Source organism: Pogona vitticeps, chromosome 2 (genome assembly GCF_051106095.1).
Source record: "Pogona vitticeps strain Pit_001003342236 chromosome 2, PviZW2.1, whole genome shotgun sequence".
Classification (NCBI taxonomy): domain Eukaryota; kingdom Metazoa; phylum Chordata; class Lepidosauria; order Squamata; family Agamidae; genus Pogona; species Pogona vitticeps.
This window is the reverse complement of record NC_135784.1, coordinates 48,167,009-48,190,927: the sequence shown is the minus strand read 5'-3', so window position 1 is coordinate 48,190,927 and position 23,919 is coordinate 48,167,009. Positions and strand designations below refer to the sequence as shown.

The 23,919-nt window shown below is 40.6% G+C and overlaps 1 protein-coding gene across 2 annotated transcripts in view; it reads right to left on the bottom strand.

Moving 5' to 3' along the window:
- LOC140704108 (uncharacterized) overlaps positions 1-21,198 on the bottom strand; it is a 245,593-nt gene extending 224,395 nt beyond the window's left edge. For both annotated transcript variants that reach the window (XR_012083232.2, XM_078385203.1), the window contains exon 1: positions 15,907-21,198. The gene's annotated coding sequence lies outside the window, so the exon portion shown is untranslated. The remainder of the gene's footprint in view (positions 1-15,906) is intronic.
- Positions 21,199-23,919: the final 2,721 nt, after the last annotated feature.

Here is a 23,919-nt window from a genome sequence, read left to right as displayed (position 1 = left end):
TGTATGACTAGCATCCTCCTTCAGACTTCTCATTTTCTGCATGAGGACAGCATGGGGGAGGGCAAGACTAGGCATTCCCTGTTTTGTACATTGACTCAACAGATGAAATAACAGTGACTCCAAGAGTCTATAGTATTTTTCCTCTAGGCTCTGTTCGCCACCATCCCTACTTGCAGATTGACTTCTGAAAAGAAGGACCGACAAGCCTAGTGTCATAAGAAATACTTATGACATCCTTCAGTCTCGAGAGACTATAGCATTGTGCTCTGAATAGAGGTCTTGAAACAGCGTCTAGTGTGGCTGAGAAGGCCAATTTGAGAGTGGCCATCCCTTCCACACTGAAGACAAATACAATCTGTCACCTGTCCAGCTCCCTGATTTTGCTGGTTTCGGGACTGCCTCTTTGCCTCGGCCTGCTGAACAAGTGTCTATTCAAATTGGGAGATGTCATGCTGCACCGCCTGCCTCCAGGCTGAAAGCTCAGATGTCAAAGTTTCTTATCTGTTGAGGTCCATTCCTAAGGCCTTCAGATCCCACTTGCAGATATCTTGTATCTTAGCTGTGGTCTCCCTCTGGGATGCTTTCCCTGCACTAATTCTCCATACAGGAGATCAATATGTTATGCCATGTAAGCAAAATGATTCTTGGGGGGGGGGCAGACACAGCAAGTAGTGGATGGGAGATGTAGTCACATGAGAGATTAAAGTTCTGGGTCCGTGAGGTTCAGCATAATTTAAAATCACGTTAGATGTCCCTTCCTCATCCTTCAGATAATAGGAAACATACATAGGTTTCGGAACTTCTGAAGGCTTGGAAATGGTCAGGGGAACATGTTATCACATTAAAACAATGGTTAAACTGAAACCACTTAATTTGAAAGTGTATCATGAAGCAAATGTACAGCATCCTCCATTAAAAAGCTCAATTTTCTCAGAAGCCTGTTCAGTTGGCGAAAGTTTGCCTGAAGACAAAGATTTCTGCCCTTCCATGGAAAGGCAAAGGTGATGAGGAGGACAATGTAGCTTCCCTCTCCACCATCCTTAATGGGTCAAAATGGCTTTCTTTCAAGTCATGAGGTCACATTTTAGATTCAGGTGACTACAAGTCTGAGGAAGTGCTGGAAGGGTTCATAAAAAAGCTCCCCTGCAAGGTACCTGGAAAAAGACGTTGAGGGCATCAGCCATCAATCTTCTTCCTGAGATTTCTAAATGGTTGCATATGGCTCATTATGCAAGGATAGATGAACACATTCAGCAGCATAATTTCACAGGAGTTGCTAGTATTTGATTAATTCCAGCTAGGGGGAAAAATCAACACTGTTAGATAACAGGGAGCCTTTGTGTTTTCGGCATACTCCTGTCAATTGTCAATAATTACCTCCTAAACAGACCCCTGGACTAGTTAGAAGCTTTTATGCTGGTCTCGCCTGGAGCTGTTTTCCGTGTGTAGTTATCACAACATTGTCTCCAGGCAGCAGGAAAAATGATCAATGTGTTGATTGTGTTGTGTTTTGTTTTCCCTCAAGCCATTCAGCCAACTGTTCTCATTCAGATCAAGCGGAACAGTTGGCAAAACGCTCTGCGCCTCACATCATCATTTCTGCTGGCCTCAATGCTAGCTCTCAACCTGTAGACCTCAAAGTGATGGCCTCTGAATTCACGCAATTTATACAGCATACTGTGTACATGTGTGCTCACCGTGATGGAAGTAAATGGATGAAGAGCATTCCAGACAAAAATGACAGCAGGAAAATATACACTAACCAAACTGTGTTACCATTAGACTTTTATTTTCATACTAGAAAAACTGAAAATATTAGCTTCTTTGTACCTTCGCATCAAAGAGTACTTGCAATGCACATTCGTCTCCCCAACACACAGTTAGTCTATATAATTAGACTGAGAAACAGTGAACACCAGGAAGAAAGACTTTTTAGTGGTATCCCAACAGTTATGGAATTCACCCTTCAAAGAGATACAGCAAGTCTCCTCTTTTGTGTCTTGAAGAAATCTTAAATCATTTTTATTCTACAAAGTTCTTAAGGAGCTTTAGGCTGGTTTTATGTATTTCTGTGCTGCTATATTTTACATTGTGCATGATATTTTAGATAATAATAAAGCTTATTGTGGTCATATTACCTGTACAAGTATATAAAGACGGTTAATTAAAAGAAAGAAAGAACACGAAACAAGTGCAGTGATCAATCATCAGCAAACAATGCCGTCCATCTATGTACTGCAGCTAGGAAGAGGTTTGCACCTGAGCAGTTATATGAGAGTTCTGATCTAGTAGGTAATACATGACCAGTCAATTAGCTGAGCAGCCTTGTCATTTATGCAGCAGGGGGTGAATCAGATCACTCCTAATTTGTTCATAAAATGTGCAGTATAGAAGAGTATGGGACAAAAATTTGAGTACCTCGATCCTGCATGAGCAGCATCTTTCCTGATGAGGAATTCCCTGAAATCTACTCTGAAGTGAGGCTATGGGTAGGACATTTACTCTGGCAAGCATGATTGCTCTACAGGCCTGGGGTGATTGCAACATAGTTGAATAACCTACAAGAATCCCACATGATGAAAGTGCACCACTTGCCAAAGGAGAGCAGGTTTGCTTTGCTAAGGAGAACAATTTTCGTTTCTCGATATTGTAAAATTTCTGGCTCTCTAGGCTTGTTGCTGTCTGAGGGTTGGAACAGAATCAAGGGACACGCCCAAGGTCCTAATTATATTTATTTATTCATATATTTTATTTCTTCATTCATTTTTTATATCTCGCTTCTAACAAATTGCTACTCTGGGTGGTATAATTTTATGTTCGATCAGAGATAAGCACTTGCTGGCATAGGAATCAGTTAGCAAATGGTACACATAACCAAGGTCTTCAGCTAAGAAGTGTAGCTGCAACCAGAATTTTTGGGCCTGGATCGATGCTCTGGTTTCCAGTTGGCCAACTCCAGCTTCTACATATAGAGCCATGTATCCATGCAATTGGGAACACCAGGGATACAATGCAGAAAGGCGATTTGTATATTCTGTACCTCAGAATTATATGCACTGATCCAAATGGGTACGCTGGTGCCTCGTTTTTGCTTTAAAAACCCAAGTAGCAGAGAGGATGTGAACAAGCACACAACAGCTGTCATGCTTCCTTAAGAGTGTGTTGTTTTAGTAATGGTTGTATTGTTTATGTGCTTGCTGTTCTTACTAAGGAGACCCCTTGGAAAAGTAAGCTTTTGTCTTTAAAGATAGAATTTTTAAAATTCAATAAAGCAAAACGAATAACAGAAGTTGACTTTACTACATATTTAATATCCCTCATGCAACTTTCCATTCTAATTATTAGTTGATATAAACCATTAGGTTATGGTTGCAGAATGTGACCTATGGCCTGAAGCAATTATTAATCCAGAGTACAATTAACCTTCATAAAGTCTTACAGGACACTACAGTTTGGATTGTGAATATTGATCAATGGGGCCTTGATGATGATAGCATCCCTCTACTAAATGACAGAGGAGTACATTCCAGACAACCCACCCTGCATATGTTAAACTAGCATAGTGTTCTCTGTTATGATGAAAGATGCTGGGTCATCATCACTGCTGAAGTAAAATTCAGATCCTAGTCTGAATTTCTCCTAGGGAAATAGGATAGTATAGGTATTTCACTCCAGGCAGCAGAGTGTCTTCGGGGAATCTCCCTCTGCGTAGTACACTTGTCTGATTTGCTGCACTGCATGTAAGGAAACCTCAGTACTAGAAGTACCATAAACGACTGCAATTTTCTTCTGGTGAGAAGATTACATCCTCAGTATTGCAAATGGCCATCCTAAATAGGCACCACATTTAAAATACTGTCATCATAATCAGGAAAATTATAAACAATTATTAGGTGGCCAAATTGTTGTGCAGTATACTAAACTGCACATGTGACCTGCAAGTTTGATTCTTCATTATATGGTTCAGAGTAATGCCTCTTTACAGAACTGTATGCAATTATTGCAACTATGGATTAATTACTTCCAAGTGAGGAGAAGAAAAGATTCATATTAACAGAGCAAAGCTCATATAGGTTGAAATAGCTAAAGAGATCAGGAGACAAGGATTTTTGCACGTATCTTTTTAAAGTCAAGATATGTGGTTCGTATATGAAAATATCTTTTACTGATATGTTTGCTGTGCCCCAGGTTGGACTTGAGAGGAAGAAAATTGCTACCTGTCTGCAGCCTGCTTTGAAGAATTCCCAAAATAAATTGTGTTATAAGAAGATTAGTGAGGACTGCTTATACAGACAAGATAGCAAATGAAATGCTGCTTCATGTCCTGATTTGCCATCTCTTTGGCTGAATGCTTTGAATTTCATGAACATCCCATCTACCCCCTTTTCCTGGCTGCGTCTTGCAAGGGTCTTGTTGGACAACATGGACAGGCTACAGGAAGAGGCAAGTGCCACTTTCAAACAACTGGACCTCTGAATCTTACCAGTTTGATTATTCAACAGAGAAAGATCAAATTAATCAGAGGCATAAGAAGATGGGGACATTACATCAGGAGAATATAATGCCACTCCCAAACATGAGTATCTAGGGATAGTGACCACATTTTTATGGGTAACTGCAAGACAACTTATTTCTTAACAGCAGGTTTTGATTTCATATCATACAACATGTGTTATGAAAAAAGGTTTGTTGTATTCTCATTCTTTCTGAGAATTGAAATTGTATCATCAAGGATTGTGGGAAAGAAGGAAGCATTAAGATAAAACTCATCATAGAGAACCTTGTTATGGCTCTAGCAGCAAATACAAGTAGAATCCACAAAAAATGAAACTCATCCCAAACTAGTATAGAAAGGCCCTCAAGAGAGTTGCTTTGAGTTCTATTTGGAGAAAGAGGTATAAAATCAATCAATCAATCAATCAATCAATCAATCAATCAGAGAGACATGGGTTTGTCCTCTTTTTTGCCTACATGTGCAGAAAGATGAACATTTCCAAATCCATTTTGATGTACCCAAATTTTCAGAGTATTTAAGGGCACAGAAAAGTCCTTAGATTTCTTGTGGTTGTTGTGGGTTTTTCGGGCTCTTTGGCCGTGTTCTGAAGGTTGTTCTTCCTAACATTTTGCCAGTCTCTGTGGCCGGCTTCTTCAGAGGACCCACAACAACCATTAGATCCCAGCTGTGAAAGCTTTCGCGAATACCTTAGATTTCTGTTTTAAGACAATCACATGATCCTACATGTATATTTGAAGGCTGGGCAACAATTGAACTTGTAGAATAGTGGTGTAAAGTCTGGTTCTTTCATCCTGTGTTTTTGGCCTATAAAAGTATTTGACTTTCATCCTTAACTCATGAGATAGCTACATTTTAAACCATATCTTCTCTTCCTCCTTTTTCTGAAGGACACTACGGAAGGAGGGAGGAAAATTGCAACCCATCTGGAAGCCCATCTGGAATCTGCTGATTGTATCAATTGCATGGGTTCTGAATCTTCTTGTGGAGCCTTTGAGGAGCTCAGACAGTGCTTTGAGATTTTAAGCATGTGGTTTGCCATGATATATGCTAGGTCACATCTGGGCAGTTTTCCGTACCGGCATACTCAAAATGCACAAAGGCTTAATTCACTAAAATGAAGTCAGAGCTAACCTTGAAGTGGAATTGGGAGGACCATAGCTCTAATCCAAATTGCATTTTCCCTGATAATCGCTAGGATTTTCAGATTAGTTTCATTTGAGTTTGAAATGAACTCTTTAAGTAATTCCTTAATAGGGAATTGGACAGCTAAATCCTATTTGAAGCCATGGTCATTAATTACTAAGCTGAAATTGTTGAAGACTGAGACAGTCTAATATTGCCTTAGAGATGGGCATGAACCCCTAGTTCATCAGATCTCGTCACTTCATTTATTGGCCAAACAGGTGTTTTGCACCTCCCAGCCCTACCTCCTCTCATGGGCACCCACCCGGAGGCAATAGCCCAGCTTCTGTGTTCCACCTCCTCTGGATGCTGCCTCTGAGAGGGCACCTGCCAAAGGTGGCAGGGCTGGGAGTCACCAAACACTTGTTGGACCAAGAAATTAATCGGCACAAACAGATTGCAACATTATAAAACCTGATATAGAGCAAGGTCTTGTACTCAAGAAGCTCAAATAAAGTTGTTTTTGTGAACTAAAATACAGTTAAAATCAATATCATCAATACCAAATAATTAGTAGAAGCGCTAAATAAAATCTTAAAACTTAAAAAAAAAAACTAAAATGTTTAATGAAACGTGACTAAGCAATAAGACACTGAGATTAAGAAGATAATGTTCTGTATCTAAAGCAAAGCGAAGCAAAAAGCAAAGCGTGCTGCTTATATACCGCCCCATAGCACTTCAAGCACTCTCTGGGCGGTTTACAAGTTAATTATGCAGGCTACACATTGCCCCCCCCCAGCAAGCTGGGTACTCATTTTACCGACCTCGGAAGGATAGAAGGCTGAGTCAACCTTTAGCCGGCTACCTGGGATTTGAACCCCAAGTCGTAAGCACAGTTTTAGCTGCAGTACAGCGGTTTAACCACTGCGCCACGAGGCTCTTTATTATCTAGAGATAATAAAGTTTGTAGTATTGGATCAATATATTTCACCAGTTAGATATGGAATGAGTTGGAAATATCTAAAGGGTGCTCTGGATTATTTACCATATTAGTACTCACAAGAGTTTAGCAACTAACCTTAAAACATTCATCTTTAAACTCAGGAGTTTTGATTTTATGATTCCTTGCATTTAATAATAAAGTGCTTGAAATCCTGTTCCGCAGCTATGCAGAAAGCATCACTTTTGGAGAATAACTGCCTCAAATTAAGAAATATCTGTAGACATCATTGGCTGCACACCAAGTCACACAACATGTGGTAGATGGTGTCTATGGAGATTTCTTAATGTGAGGCAATTCATCTCCAAATGTCACACCTTTTTGCATAGCCATTCATTTCAGCAGTTGAATTGTGAAGATACCTGAAGTATACAATGGAATCAGACAAGGATATCTGACCTGCTTTTGCAAGGTTGTTCAGCTTGGCTGATGTCATATGGTGTCACTCTATGAACAAAGACAGAAAGCATTTTCAAGCAGGGCGGCCATAACTCACTGCAGATTGCTGAGCGATAGTATAGCGTGCTGTCATTATTGTTGGCATCCATAGGGAGATGAGTTACTGCAGAATGCAACTTTTGTTCAGACTCATCTCATTTTTGCTTCCTTCAGGATGGGGAAACTTTTGACATTTTGGTTGTTTTGTACTTTGCTGTTGTAATGTGCCATCAAGTTGCTTCCAACTGATGGCTCCCTTATCAATGAAAAATCTCCGAAATGCTCTGCCCTCAACAGCCATATTGAGCTCCTACAGACTCAAACCTGTGAGTCTGTAGGAGTCAGCCTCTCTTATGAGTCAGCCTCTCTCATATTTGGCCTTCCTCTTTTCCTGCTGACTTCCACCTTTCCCAGCATAATAGTCTTTCCCAGAGAATCCTGCCTTCTCATGTCTCCAAAGGAGGACAGCCTCAGCTTCAACATTGCAGTCTCCAGAGATAGTTGAGCTCTGGGACCCACTTATTTGTCTTTCTGGCAATCCAGGGCATCCACAAAGTTCTCCTCCCTCACCACATCTCAAATGAATCAATTCTCCCATGACATCTTGTCCTTGGCCATGGTGTCCTCAGCATCCAGGGTTTCGAGTCCAAAACATTTGGAGGGTCAAAAGTTTCCCAATTCTGTTTCAGCTTCTCTGGTGCTAATGCAGTCGTGCAGTTCCAAACCTCACTGTTCCCATTTTCTAATTCTTCACATGAAAGGTATACCAAAAGCAATGTTACCACTGTGATAAAATATGTAGGCAAAATAAAAGAGGAAAAGAAGCCAAGGTAATATATACAGGAAAAGAAGTGAAGCAAGGAAAAGAACTTATTGGAGACAGCAAAAAAAAAAAAATTCCAAAGCACATAAAGCAACTCTGCTTTCAGTTATCATGAGTCATTTTCACTCTTCCATTTCACTCTGGCCTCATTTTCCTGTCTTGGGGAGGGGGAGGAGGAGCTGGAGAAAAACTTGTAAGCATGCCACAAATGGAACATTTCAGGATAAAAGAGAACCAAATCTTTTTCTAGCATCTAAATTTAGCTTTTCGTAAAATGCACCCCCATCACCCTCCCAAAAATTCATCTAGTTAAACGGCATGAGCTCTGCAGCTCAGTAATGATGTGAGGCATAGTGAAAACCAACCACCATGGCGTCCTTTCCCATTAAGTTCCCCATCCATGCCCTTGCAGGTTGAGCAAGGAAGGAGACAACATGGCCTACCCTATGGCATTCAACTACAGCTCCCATCACCCCTCATCACATGTTATGCTGCTGAGGGCTAGTGGAAGTCCAGCAACAAAGTTCCTCGCTCATCAGTGAAAAATGGAGGGAACGGCACATACCAGGTCCAGCCCATGCATGGCACTCCACTGCTGATGGGAGCCAGTGCTAGGCGACTCAAATGCCAGAATTATTTTGCAATAATATGGCATAAAAACCAGTGGCACTAAAACATATGTTCATTATAAAGTGGTACAGGAAACAAGGCATTCAACCTTCATTGGTGTGTATGAAGGCATCTCAAAAGATGAGAACTAGCCTCAAAACCCATTGATCCCTTAAAATGTAGCTTTTAGACATTGTTCTTAATAGTGGTTGATTCTGAGCTCTTGAGCTTTGGTTCTGTATGGTTCACACCATTGCCAGGTACTTTGAACGTTTATCATGGATTCATGAAGGTCATGAAGGTCAACAAAACTTGGCTCCCAGCTCTCAAAAATACAGCATTCAAAAGGTCAATAACCTCTACACAGCCACAAGGACAGGGGATCACTACACATAAAAGACCAGCTAATGACACCCATCAACCACAGTGACAGATAATCTCGTCTCCTTAGCACAACAATACACCCACAACAAGACACACTAATCACCCATCTACAGAAAAAGACAAAAGCCTCTCTCACAGCCATAAATACTGCACTCCCAAGCCAACTACACCAGAGCAGAGTGCTGTCCTCTGAAGATGCCGGCCACAGAGACTGGTGAAACGTTAGGAAGAACAACCTTCAGAACACGGCCAAAGAGCCCGAAAAACCCACAACAACCGTTTATCATGGACTTCGGATAAGTTATATTGATTTTCATTACACTTCATTTAGTGATTTTTTTTCATCATAATACAGTGGTGCCTCGCTTAACGATTGCCTCGTTTAGCGATGAATTCGCATAACGATGTGTTTTTTTAGAAAATAATATGCACCGTATAACGATGTTTCCTATGGGCGATTTTCGCTTAGCGAAGTTTGGGACCATGCTTCGCATAACGAATGCGATTTTAGGTCCCCTGCTTCACTTAACGATGTTTTTTTTCAATTAAAAAAGTGTCTTAGAAGGGTCAAAAACGGTTCTAAATGCTTGGATTCATTAGAGGACCCCCTAAGTCATGTGCAAACCTGATTTGGCTTTGATCTGACTTTTCGTTAATTTATGGTTAATTTTTTTTTCGGCCCATAGGAACCAATGGACCTGTCAAAATCTGACAGCTCCATGCTTTCCTATGGGGGAGAAAACAATTCACCATAAATTAACGAAAGTTCAGATCAAAGCCAAATCAGGTCTGCACACGACTTAGGGGGTCCTCTAACGAACCCAAGCATTTAGAACAGTTGCTGAGGCTTCCTTAATTTTTTGTGAATTTTTTCTTCCCCCATAGGAAATAATGGAGCTGTCAGATTTTGACAGCTGTCAAAAGTTGGGGGGAAAAAATTCACCATAAATTAATGAAAAGTCAGATCAAAGCCAAATTAACTTTTGCATCCGTTTTAGAGGGTGCAGAAGCTAATCCAAGCATTTAAAACCATTTTTGACCCTTTTATGGCACACTTAATTTTGCAAAAATTGACTTCGCAAAGCCATTGAAATGTATTGAGTCAGCTTCAATATATTCCAGTGGAGGAAACATTGTATCGTTTAACGATGTTTCCTATGGATTTTTTCGCTTAAGGACGGCAATCCGTGCCTATTGGAATGGATTAACCGGTTTCCAATGCATTCCTATGGAAAATGGTGTTTCGCATAACGTTAATTCACATAACGTTTTTTTTTGAACCAATTAAAATCGTTATGCGAGGCACCACTGTATATATGCCTACTGTGAATTGGGCCTGGGATTGTCCTTTAATATTTTCCTTTGTAGAAATGGTCATTCATTGGCACACTGAAAATGAAACAGTAAAACTCTCAGAAAGGGGGATAAGAGGCAGCAATAAATGCATGCAGGCACACAGTATGAAGTATGAAGTTCAGCTCAAGAGAAAATTCCTGTTGAAAATCTTGCACAATTTGATGTACTGAACATAGCACTATAAGGGAGGCTGTTATCCTCACCAAATAGTCTTTCTAAGTGTAAAAGCTAGAATTTAGTGCAATTTAAAGTTCTTAGTATATTGAGGGCAGGACAAATATACGAAAGCTGATCATTTAGCCATTTTGGTAGGTTCTCCCAGCACATACAGACAACAAAGAAAATCTAACTGAAGACCTGCAGCATGAACTGTAAAATCACAAATGTATATTTGTTTTAGAGGAAAGCTGGGATTAAATTAGTTCTACCTGGGTGTCTTTCTTCCACCACCCCCAACTCCAAATCAAGGATAGCTGAAATAAATGGACCAAGGTAATTACAGCACCAGACAGTCCGGAGAAAGTTTCACTGTCACCAGGAAGCATTATAATTGCTAGGTTTTCTGGGTTACAACGTTACTCTTGGGCATGAATTTAGATCTGCATTCATCCATAAGTCTTCATGGGAAAGGCAATCAGTCAATGCAAGAACTCAAGCTGTGCATGTGAAAAATGTTTGGTGCAATTTCTAGTAGGATTTCGCGACTGCAACTGGTCCAGAATCGAGCTGCATGGCTGGTGAGTGGTGGGGTCGCTAGGGGACACATCAAGTCAATTCTGTTTAAATTACATTGGTTACCAGTTGCTGCCCAGGCCCAATTCAAAGTGCTTGTTTTGACAAACGGCTTGGGCCCTGGATACCTGAAAGACCGCCTCCTTCCATATGAGCCTACCCAGCAGTTAAGATCTAGTCAGGGGGCCCTTTGGAAAGAGCCGTCCCTTAAGGAGGTAAGAGGGATGGCTTGTAGACAAAGGGCTTTTTTGGCAGCTGCCCCCAGACTATGGAACGCCCTCCAGAAGGAGATTCGTCTGGCGCCAACATTGATGACATTTCGGTGCCAGGTCAAAATCTTCCTGTTCCAGAAGGCTTTAAATTGAAATAATATCAACTGTGGGTCCTGATAGCAATTTTTAGAGTATATATTTTAATTGTATTTTAATTGTTTTATCTTTTTACTATATTTAAATTGTTGTAAGCCACCCAGAGAACTTTGGGTAGTGTGGGTGGCATATAAGTAAAATAAATAAATAAATAAATAAATAAATAAATAAATAAATAAATAAATAAATAAATAAATAAATAAATAAATGCCAAGACATACAGCCAAAGCCACACTGATTTCAATAAAATGATGATCTGAGGGTAAGGAGGTTTTGTATGGCATAGATTTTAATGAGTCATAATTTTATAGCCTCCCAAATTCAAATGGAGTTTTAGAAGATGTATTTTATCTGTGTTAGTCTCTGATTAGCGATGGGGATATTTGTATATGAATATGAATACCCCTGCACAGCTGGACTTAATGAGGGTCCAGCCTCTGGGGCCAGACCATTCACTCACACATCCAGTGCTGGCAGCAGCCTTGGTCAGCCTTCCAATTGCTCCTTGAGCGCCCCTCTCTTTCCACACATCTAGCCACTCAGCAACCGTGCAGGGAGACGAATTCCCCCATCTCTATCTCTGACAGTGTATCATGCATAAAATAAAAATAAATAATAATGGAGACAACAAGGTTGTGACACTACTATATTTTAATAGCTTTTGCACTAATGAGGCAGTATAGAAATTTAAGTAAGTAAGGAAGGAAGTAAGTAAGTAAGTAAGGAAGGAAGGAAGGAAGGAAGGAAGGAAGGAAGGAAGGTAGGTAGGTAGGTAGGTAGGAAGGAAGGAAGGAAGGAAGGAAGGAAGGAAGGAAGGAAGGAAGGAAGGAAGGAAGGAAGGAAGGAAGGAAGGAAGGAAGGAAGGAAGGAAGGAAGGAAGGAAGGAAGGTTGATTTAGTGTATTCCTTAAGAAAAATATGCAAAGATATCTGCATGTTTACAACCAGACCCACAGTCCCCTTGCAAGGATGAATCTTGTAAGTGTATTTGGCCAGGAAAGAGTTAAAACATTAGCTAAAAGTCAGCTAACTGGCTTCTGACTGACAGGGTAAAAAGTTAAGATTGCCCTAGACCTGGAGTTGATTTTGCTCTTGAAAACTTATGTGAAAAGACTGTCCAGTTTGAAAAATCCTGACAGAATGTTTGCTGAAAGTGCTAGAACAAAACACAACTTATCTGTTTTTCTAAAGTAAGGGGAAATAATTTGAATATGCCTTACAAAATTATATGCATGTTCCATGGCAAAATGTTCTCCTTTCTGGAGGATTGTCACTCCACTACTTTACTTAAAGCAAACCTTTATTGTTGTTGTTGTTGTTGTTGTTGTTGTTGTTGTTGTTGTTGTTGTTGTTGTTGTTGTTGTTGTTTAATGAAAAGCTGTCTTTTCAGTCTGTTTCTGTGACTTTTAGTTGCCCTGCAACTCTCTAAATATTTTTGTCCCCTGCCTATGAATGTATACAATGTATCACTTTGTAGAGATGCTGTTGGCAAGCCTTGGCACACATGCTCAATGTTATAACAAATTAGCTGTTTCCCCCTTTTGAAAGACCTTTTTGAGGATCAATTATTTCAGACCATGCAGCCTGGATTCTTTCCAAATAAAAAAGTGGATGGGGCCAACCATTTTCTTCAAAATGAGTAAGACTGTAAGTAAGTTTATGTGTTCTCTTTTAAATCTGAGGTCATTTTGGTCACCTGTTTCTGTAAGGGTGTCAAACAGTTCTCCTTTAATAAAATCATAATTTGAAATCCCTTTGCCTAAACTTCCCTAAATTTGGCACAGAGAAAGAGAATACTGTCTGCTAAATCTGTGCCATATATAGTGCTAATCTGAGGCCCAGTGTAAATTGTACAATTTTTCGTTTGGGCTGCCCCTCTTTTTAGAACTGCCTTGTAGAATGTTGATTTGCTCTGCTGCATAATATGACAGATGCACTCTTGTGCAACTATAATTTAAATGCATCAATGACTAATGCTACATCAGGAGCTCATGGGAGATTTAAAATGGATTTTGACAAATGACTATTGCTACTTCCGAGCAAGTCCGTTGTAGGTAGAAGGGGGACATGTTACTGATGTAGAAAATCCAACAGAGGGTGCTTTGCCATGATTCTCCTGAAAGCTGGGTGATGCATGAGGGTATGCATGGAAAATATACTTTCCATGTCAGAAACAGGAGTAAATGAAAACTTATACTTGGTGTATATTTTGGCATAAAGCAAAGCAGGGGAAAGTCGTTGGATTAGTATTACCTGCGGAAATCGCTTTAAGTAGCAAATTCTAGAGTCAGTACAGTTTTCCTGTTTCTCTTCTACATTTCTCTGTATCATTTTTTTTTTTTAAAAAAATGAGCTCAAGTCCAGTGTGAAATATGTGTGATTTTAACTCTTTTTTACTTCAAAATAAAATCATCCAAGGCCAGGGCTGAGAAAGTGATTAAGGAGAGCGCCATCATAATGCACCTTTAAAAAACCTCTGTAGTTTCTTACTAGGTTATTATTATATTTCATTGCACCTGATTTATGGTCCCTGCTCTATGAGCTTACTATCTTTCCTCGACATTTTGGCAAGTTACCACATTTTTTTTTCAAACTATAAGAGGTGCACAACTTTTGTATGTTTGTCCTTTCAGTTACTATTTTTAAAGTGTTTATTATGCCTACTGACCATTAAAATGAGATTCCTTGAAGTTGCTAACTTAGCATTTTCCCATTGTTCATATGCAATGCTTATATTCTTTTTAAAATCGCTATGCTTCCTTCTTTATAAGGAAGGCAGCACAGAGAGTTTGGTGTTATAAACTCATCAAATCACCATCTTAGAACTGCAGACCTGGAAGGGACCCTGTGGACCATCAAAGTCCAGCCCCTGTCAAGGAGGCACTGTGGGGAATCAAACTTCCAAATACTCTGGCTCCACAGCCAGATACCTAAACCACTGAGCTGTCCAGCGGATCTCAATAATAATCTTACAGCTACAGAGCTGGAAGGGACCTTATGGATCATCAACTCTAGCTCCTGTCAAGGAGGCACAGTGTGGAATTGAAGTCCCAGTCTCTGCCTCCATGCCAAGTTACCTAAACCTAAATCTAGTGACATGTTTTGTTTCTTTTTTGAGAAACTACACATTGGCTGAAATCCAGTACCATAACATGTATTGCATAAGGCAGAAGATGTCATCAGCCACAGTGGTTGTTGGGTGTTATTTTTAAAATAAAAATTTTGGACATACACACACCATGGCCAGCTTCCTTTAGGATCAGTTTCATCATTGAGAAGCCATAGGGGGTTTGGGGGCAGGATGCAGACTTTAATTTCCAAAATTAATCCCCAATAGTAAAGTTATTATGTTGGAAGCAATCTTCAGCAATCTTCAGAGTGTCCCTCTCTGTCCTACTGCCCCCAATAGCTTCTCTGCAATGAAAGGGATCCCAAAGGAGGTGCGGGATCATTGGCGGAGATTAAAAAATTTTGATTCTTGGTGTTAAGCTGAAGCAACAGGATTTCAATCATTGGACTGGACTCTTGGGTGAATCCTGCAAGATCATTCTACAGTTTGGGAAATGTTGTTGAGATTAAAAGATTGTCTCTCACTTACATATTCCTTGCATGGTCTGCAATATTGGTCATGGAGTCTCCCATTGTGGAAATGGGCTCCAGAATCCAAAAGAAATCTTGGGAATAGTGTGTGAAGAAATTGAGTGTGGCTTTTAAAAAAAATTAAATCCTCTAATTATGCAGTTGATAAAACGGTTCGGTCAGGAACGTACAGAGCAGATTGGCTTCAAGTTTCCCTTTGTAGACCATTCATTATCTGTTAGTTTACCTAAACACGTACTTACTGTCAATACATTCACCCAAAGAGACTGGTAATGAGAAGTAATAAATATTCTGTTTACTTACAATTCTTCATATATAAAAGCCATCATATTATCTAAAAAATGTTAACTTGTTACATCACTGAGCGTAACTGATTAACTTGCTTCATTATTGACTAATTGACTGGTTACATAATTGACAGTACACACACTCGAACTGTCCACTTCTGACAGATTCCATTCCTAACACTGACAGACCTTCTAACTGAACCTGACTAGGAAAAGATAGGGGAAAGAATCTGAGCTAGAGAGGGAACAATTGGCTACTACTAAGTTGACTTGCATTCAGCCCCACTCCAGAAAACTCTCTCTCATCTAAAAACTCCTTAAAAGGCATCTTATGCAGACTGCAATATAGCCAATAAGAAATTCAGGAAATTGTTACTGGATTTTCGAGGGATTCTTGGTTGGTTGGTTTGTTAACATAATTTTTCCAGACCATGGTTGCCCATCTCTACCTTTCTTTAAAACCTTAGTGTCCCTGCATACCCTATGTTTTGATAAGTATATTCCAAGTTTAGCTGCAAACACAGAGCTAGGCACTTCCAAAGGGAAACCGCACTCCTCAAAAATTCTTTCTAGTCTAATAGAGAAAGGATATGGCCATAATGTATTCTCGAAGGCAATGATATGGCCATATATTATTTGTCTTTCCACATTAAAATATTCATTTCCACTTACCTGTTAATTCATTCCTTCTGTCTGCATTATATCCTGCTTTGTAATATTTATATTGTTCTGTCATTCATCTTCTGACCACTTCTTTTTTCTTGATTTCCTTAGGTTTTCATTTTCTCACTTGAAATTTCCACTTTACTCCATCATTGCCTTGACATTGATGAATTAACCCTGGTTGTTGAACTTTGGCAGAAATGCTTTCAGAGCCCAACTCTTCATCTGAAAATCATCAGCACTCTTGGGATTTTATCCTCTCTCCCTACCATTTCAAGGTTACATAATCTAGCCCAGCGAAGTGAATGTAGAAGTTTCTGAATGACTTTTAGATTTCTTTTATGCAGGTCATATACCACGTTAAAAAAAAGAGACTTTAATATACTTAGCTGTTCACCGTAATCAAGATTTGCCAGTCTGTTCTATATATGGAAATATCTATAAACCACAGAAACCTAGCTTGACTCACAGGGAGTCCTGTTTGCAGTGCAATGGGTCCAGAGATCATGGTGCCAGCAGACCACCATTTTCTCTATGTGGTGTCTCCTCCCATGAAATTCTGTGCTGTGGGCCACATCGTGCACAGGAAATGGCTTGGGAGGCCAGAGAAGGAACTACGCCTGGTAGAGTGTTACCGTTTTTATTCTGCTCCACCAGCCAGGTATTTAAATGCTTTTCTGGCTGTTCACTGCAACTTCACCCACCAACCCATCCCTCTATGAAGATCACACATAGGGAGATTTTTATATGTGTTTGACTCAGGGGAAAGGCAGGGAATCGTGTTAATGACTATTTCGTTGTAAATCTCAGTTTCACTTATTTTACTATCACAGGATCTTTTGGTTAGGCAATTGAAGGCAGGGTTTGCATATAGTAGTGAGGGGGGAGGAAATGGGCATTCTGGCCTCCACCCCCAAGCAGAGAACTCCTGGGAAAGCTTGGTGAGCACAGCTCTGGAGGCCGCTTAAGTTCTTCATATTAACTGGCAGCTGTTAATGCTCCAGCTGACACTTCATAATTCTCGTACAGTCATCTGAGAACGTGGTTACCACAATAGGCAGCTCACCGGTAGTCTGTATCAACTCGTTATGTATACTCTGCTGTAACCAGTGAAGTCATGGCCTTTTCATTATCCCACAATAATTTTGTGAAGCTATTATTTTGTGTGTCAGTTGAGGGCAGCCTGCCCATGTAATAATAGTAACTTTTGAACCACAGAGCTGGAAGGGATCCTATGAGTCATCGAGTCCAGCCTCTCTCAAGGAGGCACACTGGGGAATTGAACTCCCAGCTTCTTGCTCCGCAGCCAGAGACCGAAGTCACTGAGCTCTCCAACAGTTCCGTGTATGCTGCTCCGTAGTATGCCACCTGTGCTTGCAATCTATCCTCTAGTGCAACAAAAACGCCTGTCAGTATGGCTTACAAGATTTTAAAAATTACAATTTATAAAAATAGAAGAAACAACGAAGTAGGAAGGGACGGTACTTAACACCAAATTATAAAAACACCATCTGTTACAAACTGCAAAAGCCGGTTGGAATAAAAATATCCATTTCCATGCCAGCTTTAAGGTGATGCTGTTAACCAATTAGGCCTTAGTAGCTTTCCCCTGCTCATCAATACTTATGGTGAGATTTGCATGTACCAGTAGGAGTTGGTGGGGGGGGCAGAGTTAAGTGGGGGAAAAGAAAAGGAGGGAGAGGGAGAGCAGGCAATTGAGAGTGGAGAAAAAAGAAGGTTGTTTGGTTAACAACATTGACTGGACTTTTATGACTTTTAACAACAAACAATTTCTACTTGGTTCTTAAATGATACATGGCCTGGACCTCTGTCATTAATAATGGACAAAGATAATGTAATCAGCTGTTGGCAGCTGAACGGCATGTTGCTTGTGCCTTTGCTTGGTGAAATGACCAAAGGCCACGTGGGAACGTGACAGCCCTAAACTGTTTAGAACCTCAAAATTTGGCAGAACACCTCTTTCCAACTAGATCTTCCCATCCTGTAAGATCTTCTCAGGCCGAGCAGCCTGAAGAGAGGCCCAGAAAATGATGACTAGAAATTGGGCCTTCTTGGCGGTTGCTCTGCAACTTTGGCAGAGTCTCCCATCTGAAATTTGCCTGACCCCTTCACTGGGAACTTTCAGAAGACTACTAAAAACATGGCTGTTTAGACAGGCCATCGCTGACTTCAGAACATCTTGATACAGTGGTCCTTTTAACAACGACACCTTCAACCGTCTCCCATGCCTTTAATTATTTTATTTACAGTGGTGCCTCGCATTACGGCGTTAATTCGTTCCAGAGAAATTGCTGTAGAATGAAAACATCGTAATGCGAAAATAAAAAGCCCATTGAAACACATTGAAACCCCTTTAATGCGTTCCAATGGGCTGGAAACTCACCGTCCAGCAAAGATCCTTCATAGGGTGGCCATTTTTGGTGCCTGTGCAGTGAGGAATCTGTCCCAGAAAACAGGTGGCCATTTTGAAACCGCTTATCAGCTGTCCGAAAATTGTCATTTTGTGAAGAATCGGTTCCTGAAGCAGGGAACTGATCATCGCAAAGCGAAAAACCCTTATTCAGACCATCATTTTGTGATCGCAAAAGTGATCACAAAAACGTAATCGCAATGCGGTTTTGTCGTAATGCAAGGCAATCGTAAAGCGGGGCACGACTGTATTTTATTTTCGTTACTGTTACATTTTTTAAAAGTTGTTCATAGATTATACTTTTTATTGTTGTTTTATGATGGTGGTATTTGTAAACTGCCCAGAGTGGCCTTAATAGCCAAATGGTGGGTATAAAAATCAAACAAATGAATAATTCCTCAGTAACTGGAAAAAAACAGTGCAGAAGGCCCAGCAACATTTCTTGTTAAAAGATATTTAGTATCTGAGCACAACCATGCAAGGTAATTGACCGCATACATTGGCAGCAAGAAATCCAATACTTTCAATATTGCTAAATATTGGAGCGGTGTTGTGTTATTAAAGTGTTAATTAGTGTCACAATAATGTGAAATACTGTTAATGAGTTATTGTTAAAATTATTATCCATATGTCGCATCCACCCAGTGTCCCTTGTTTATCTCTCCGTTAAACATAGGTTCACCCTCTGGGTGCATTTCCTCTTTACACGCTGGCACCAGGTATTATTCCCACAATACCAAATACGTATTTCAGACACGTGTGCTGCCAACTATAACAGGTTTATTGAACTTTTAAGTTTGAGAAACACAGGAGTAAATTATAGATGATATTTTATTGTTACGTAACTCAAAGGGAAATCACAGATGTTCGGGATCATTCATTAAATAGGTTATGCATTGATTTGAATGTATTTTTATTCACAACAACAATTTGCTAGTTATCTATTCTCTATTCCTTATGACTCTTTCCCTAGCCTCTCTATCACTTCAACTGTTCAATCTATGTATTGACCTTCTCAATTCAATCTCCTAACTCTCCCTCTTCAAATCCCTATCTATCTCCTGCTTCTCTCTAACTCCATAACTGTCATTCTCACTCCTCAACTGTCTCTTTGACTCTGCCCCTCCTGTCCTATCATAGGCTCCTTACTGTTTGAGTTTACATGATGGACAAACAGGAGTGACATAATGTGATGGCATTCCGCCACACCATGCAATATCAGTATGTATATAGTGTGCTTGTTTGCTTGTTTGTATTCTATATATATGATCCAAATAATATGTAGGCCAGAATTCTACTGGGGAAACTCACAGCTCAACGGCAATTGCTTATGGCGTTTCCCTCTTGAACGGGCTGCCCTTTAGGATGTGCCGTTTGTTCTTTTTGTTGTTGTTTTTGACTACATATCCCAGAATTCTCCCATTCTGAGAATCTCACCTGAAGGACACCTACAGACTCATAAATGTGTGGCTTACCTGGGAGAAAGGCCGAAGCTAGAAGGCAGAAGTCTTCTCTGCCTAAAAGCAAAGCAAAGCAAAGCGTGCTGCTTATATACCGCCCCATAGCACTTCAAGCACTCTCTGGGCGGTTTACAATTTAATTACGCAGGCTACACATTGCCCCCCCCCAGTGAGCTGGGTACTCATTTTACTGACCTCAGAAGGATAGAAGGCTGAGTCAACCTTGAGCCGGCTACCTGGGATTGAACCCAGGTCGTGAGCACAGTTTTGGCTGCAGTACAGCGGTTTAACCACTGCGCCACGAGGCTCTAGCTTCCTGTTCAAAAATTGAAGCTGCCCCTGTCTAGCCACACCCTAAAGTTTTTGTCACAGAGGTCCACCACTTTGCTTACTGTCTCATATATGCTGAGCATTGGCTTTCATTTACTTCAGTTTTTGACATGGAAAGTTCATCTCCCATGTACGATTCCTCACAGTGCATTACCCAGTGTCCATTCTAGCTTCCAGGAGAACCCTGAAAAGTGTCCTCCACTGTATTTTCTGGATCAGTAACTTATGTCCCTGCTACCCACAATGAGCTCTCTTGGCAATAGCAACGGTCATTTGTCTCCATTTTAAACTTCTCACTGTGCTTTTGATGTAGCATTATTCACTGATGCTTTTAAAAATAGCGATGTGATTACTTGGGGCAAATTTCAAATGTGACTCACAACCAGAGGATGGAAATAATGAGTTACAAGGAGCACAATTATCAGTGATATGAACTTTGGCACTGAAAGATGTCCTGACAAGGTGCCCAATGCATCATCTTAATCAATTCTCTGGGATCAGTTTCAGTGGATGCATCCTGAGGATATGGACAAGACACTCTCAGGGACACAACCAGCCATGCATCAACCAACCACACTTCGTACAATTTGACTGAGGTACAAATGCAATCTTTCTGAAAACCTCTCATTTATGAATGTGGGATATGGCAGGAGCTGGTCTGACATCACCCTAGCAATACTGTGCCAGCGGTGTCAGCAGGAAATGTACAAAGATTGATGACTAAATAATTATGTTTTCTATATCTCTTACTCCAAGGAAAAGTGTTCATAGGATTTGATACCAAATGATTATATTTAAAGAAAACCCTTGCATAGCTGTATCTTGGTTAAGGACTTTATTATTGCTGCATGAGAGTGCAGCAATAGATATTGTGCAACAGAGCAAATCAGTATTCCATAAGACAATTCTAAAAACAGGGGTATCCCAAACAAAAAAGTATATCTTTAAAACTGAATGTCAGACCAGCACCACATTTGGAACAGATGTATAAAACAGTCTTCCCTTGCCCTATGCCAAATTTGTGGATGTTTGGGTAAAGGGTTTTTACATTATGATTTTTTAAAGTAAAACCATGTTACCCTCCATGTAGACACAGCTGACTTTTTCTGTTTGCAGATATAAAACAGACCAAATACATTAAAAACACTAAACTTGCTTATCCTGAAAAAGGATAGTACCATTCACACTACCTGAAACCATACAAGAGAAAATCCCAGAAACTAACTCCTTTTTTTCATCAGTTCATCTCACCTAAACACAAAGCAATTGTCAGGGCTGTTTTTCAACAAGTGTGAATGGTAGTGAGCAGAAGACCCTCTTGACATTGGTGCTGTCAACATTCAGGCTGCCCTTTGCTATTCAGAGTTTGGCATCCTTTTTCCTGCTGGCAAGTTGGGCACAATATTGTGCAGCAATATCAAGCCATTTGCAGCATTTTGAATAGGTACAATATCCCACATTCATAAGCTAGAGGGTTTTAAAGGAACTGAATGTATGCGCATATTGGACAGAGATTGTGGTTAATTTGGAAACCTGCCTGGAAGAATATTTTATTTATGCCACAGTCAAGAAAGAGGGAGATTGAAACCAGAAAATGGAAAAGCGAGGAGTTCCTGGTCAGGTTAGTCTGCCAGAACTCAGAAAGTGCAATCAATGAGTCATTAGACATGAATGCCCCGGGCATAGAGTCTCATCTCATACATGTAGACATCTTGCACAGAGGCAATACATCTTGTGTAACCTGCTTCGGTTATGCCAACAAGGACTCTTGAAAATTAGGATAGCTATCAGTCAAGCAGGCCCAGCCCTCTCTTATATAAATGTGCCTAAACTCATCCCTCTGGAAATTCAAGTGGAGCACTTCTCCATTCTATTGTCTTTTGGCAGAATCACCACCATCATCATAGAATTGCAGAGCTAGAAGAGACCCTATGAGTCATCAAGTCCAGCCCCTGTCAAAGAGGCACAGTGGGGAATTGAACTCTCAGCCTCTGGCTCTGCAGTCAGATATCTAAACCATTGAGCAATCAAGCAGTTAGAAAAATTATTCAGGTGCACAGGGTACAAGTAGGCGAGACAAAGAGAAGGTGGACACAACACGATTAACTGGAGGCTTTAACAAACTGCCCCATCAAAAAGAGAGATAGGGTGCCCTCCTTTTTCCTCAGGTATATATCAATACGGTGTTCCCCTTTCTGCCTTAAACTGGCTACCTCTTGCTCCTGGAAGCTTCCTGCCATGGCATGTCTAACTTTTTCAGAGATTATTTTGTTAAAAGGTGGAAATAAACTGAGCATGTTTAGCCTTGAGAAAAGAGGACTGATGGTAGATATAATAGCAAGTCTTTGAAAGTCTGTCATACAGAGGAGGGGCAAGATCTGTTCTCGATCATCCCAGAGTGCAGAACACACGCAACAATAGGCTCAAGTTAAAGGAAGCCAGATTTCGATTGAATATCAGGAAAAACTTCCTAACTGTTAAAATAGTACAACAATGGAACCAATTACCTCAGGAAATGGTGAGTGCTCCGACACCGGAGGCATCCAAGAGAAAATTGACAACCACCCCCTGTCAGATCTGCTTTGACTTGGATTCCTGCATTGAGCAGGGGGTTGGACTCAAGGGCCTCAAGTATTAATGGCTGCCTCATTCATCTCCCTCTCCCTGGTTTATGTCTGTGGCTAAAGGAAGATCTTTACTGCTCTGCCTCTGCAGTCCTTCTCCATCCATTGTCATGGTCTTTCTGGTGTGTGCCTCCACCCCAGCTGAGTGAGGAGTTTTCTATATGCACATATATGGAGGTGAGGGAGGTGATACATGTGCATATAGAAAACCCCTCACTCAATAGGGGTGGAGGCCTTAGATACAATCTGTCTCTTATTTTTCATGCTGCCCTTTCATTCACCCCCGGAAAGATCATGGGTTGAAAGGGGAAAACCACAAGCAGCTCTGACACAGCTCTTAGGGATCTTGGTTCCCCAATAGGAGTTACACCCATGAATAAAAGCTTTAACCCACCCAAAGCTAATCCAGGAACAAGTTCTTAGTCCCTTGTTTGCTCACACAAAGATTCCCATGCACAAAAGAGAGAGGCAAGAGTGCAGATTCCAGAGCAGCCCTTCTGAAAATACAACTGAGTTCACTTTAGAGTATAGATGCCTGAATTCCTCAAGCAACCTGAGGCAGAAAGTACTTTCAGATCCACAGGGGAGACAATGTCTCCTGTAATAGGTTATAACTCCGAAAGGCAGTGTTCGCTCAAAATAGAAACTAATATGCCTAGAAATTAGCTAATGTCTAAATTACTTGTCAAAGCTGCACCTCTGGAACAGCTGCCAAGAAAAGAGGTCATTGTCCCTTTGCTCAGTCTCAAAAAGCAGTTTTCAGTTACCAATCCACTCCATGTTTTTCCCCCTCAGGAAACAGTAAAATGCCACTAATGAAGATTTTAAATCTCTGGCATAATTCGTAGAGAAATTAACAGTTATGTCATTGGCACAACACTTATACCAGAGAGAATTCAACCAAGTTCTCTTGATCCTGCTGTCAGAAGATGGTAGCGATGGAAGAACATCAGATGCATCTGAAACTGCTGCAGGATAGAACAGTGGTTATATTCTGTGCCCTACACCTGACATGGGGGTGGGGAGACCATGAATTTAATAAACATGTGTTTTCCCCATTCATTGTGGAGCCATTCATTTTGGGAGTTTGATTCCTCACTGTGCTTCCATGACAGGGTCTGGACTCGATGATCTAGCACAGACTCCCACACGTCCCCCCGTAGACCACCTGCCAACG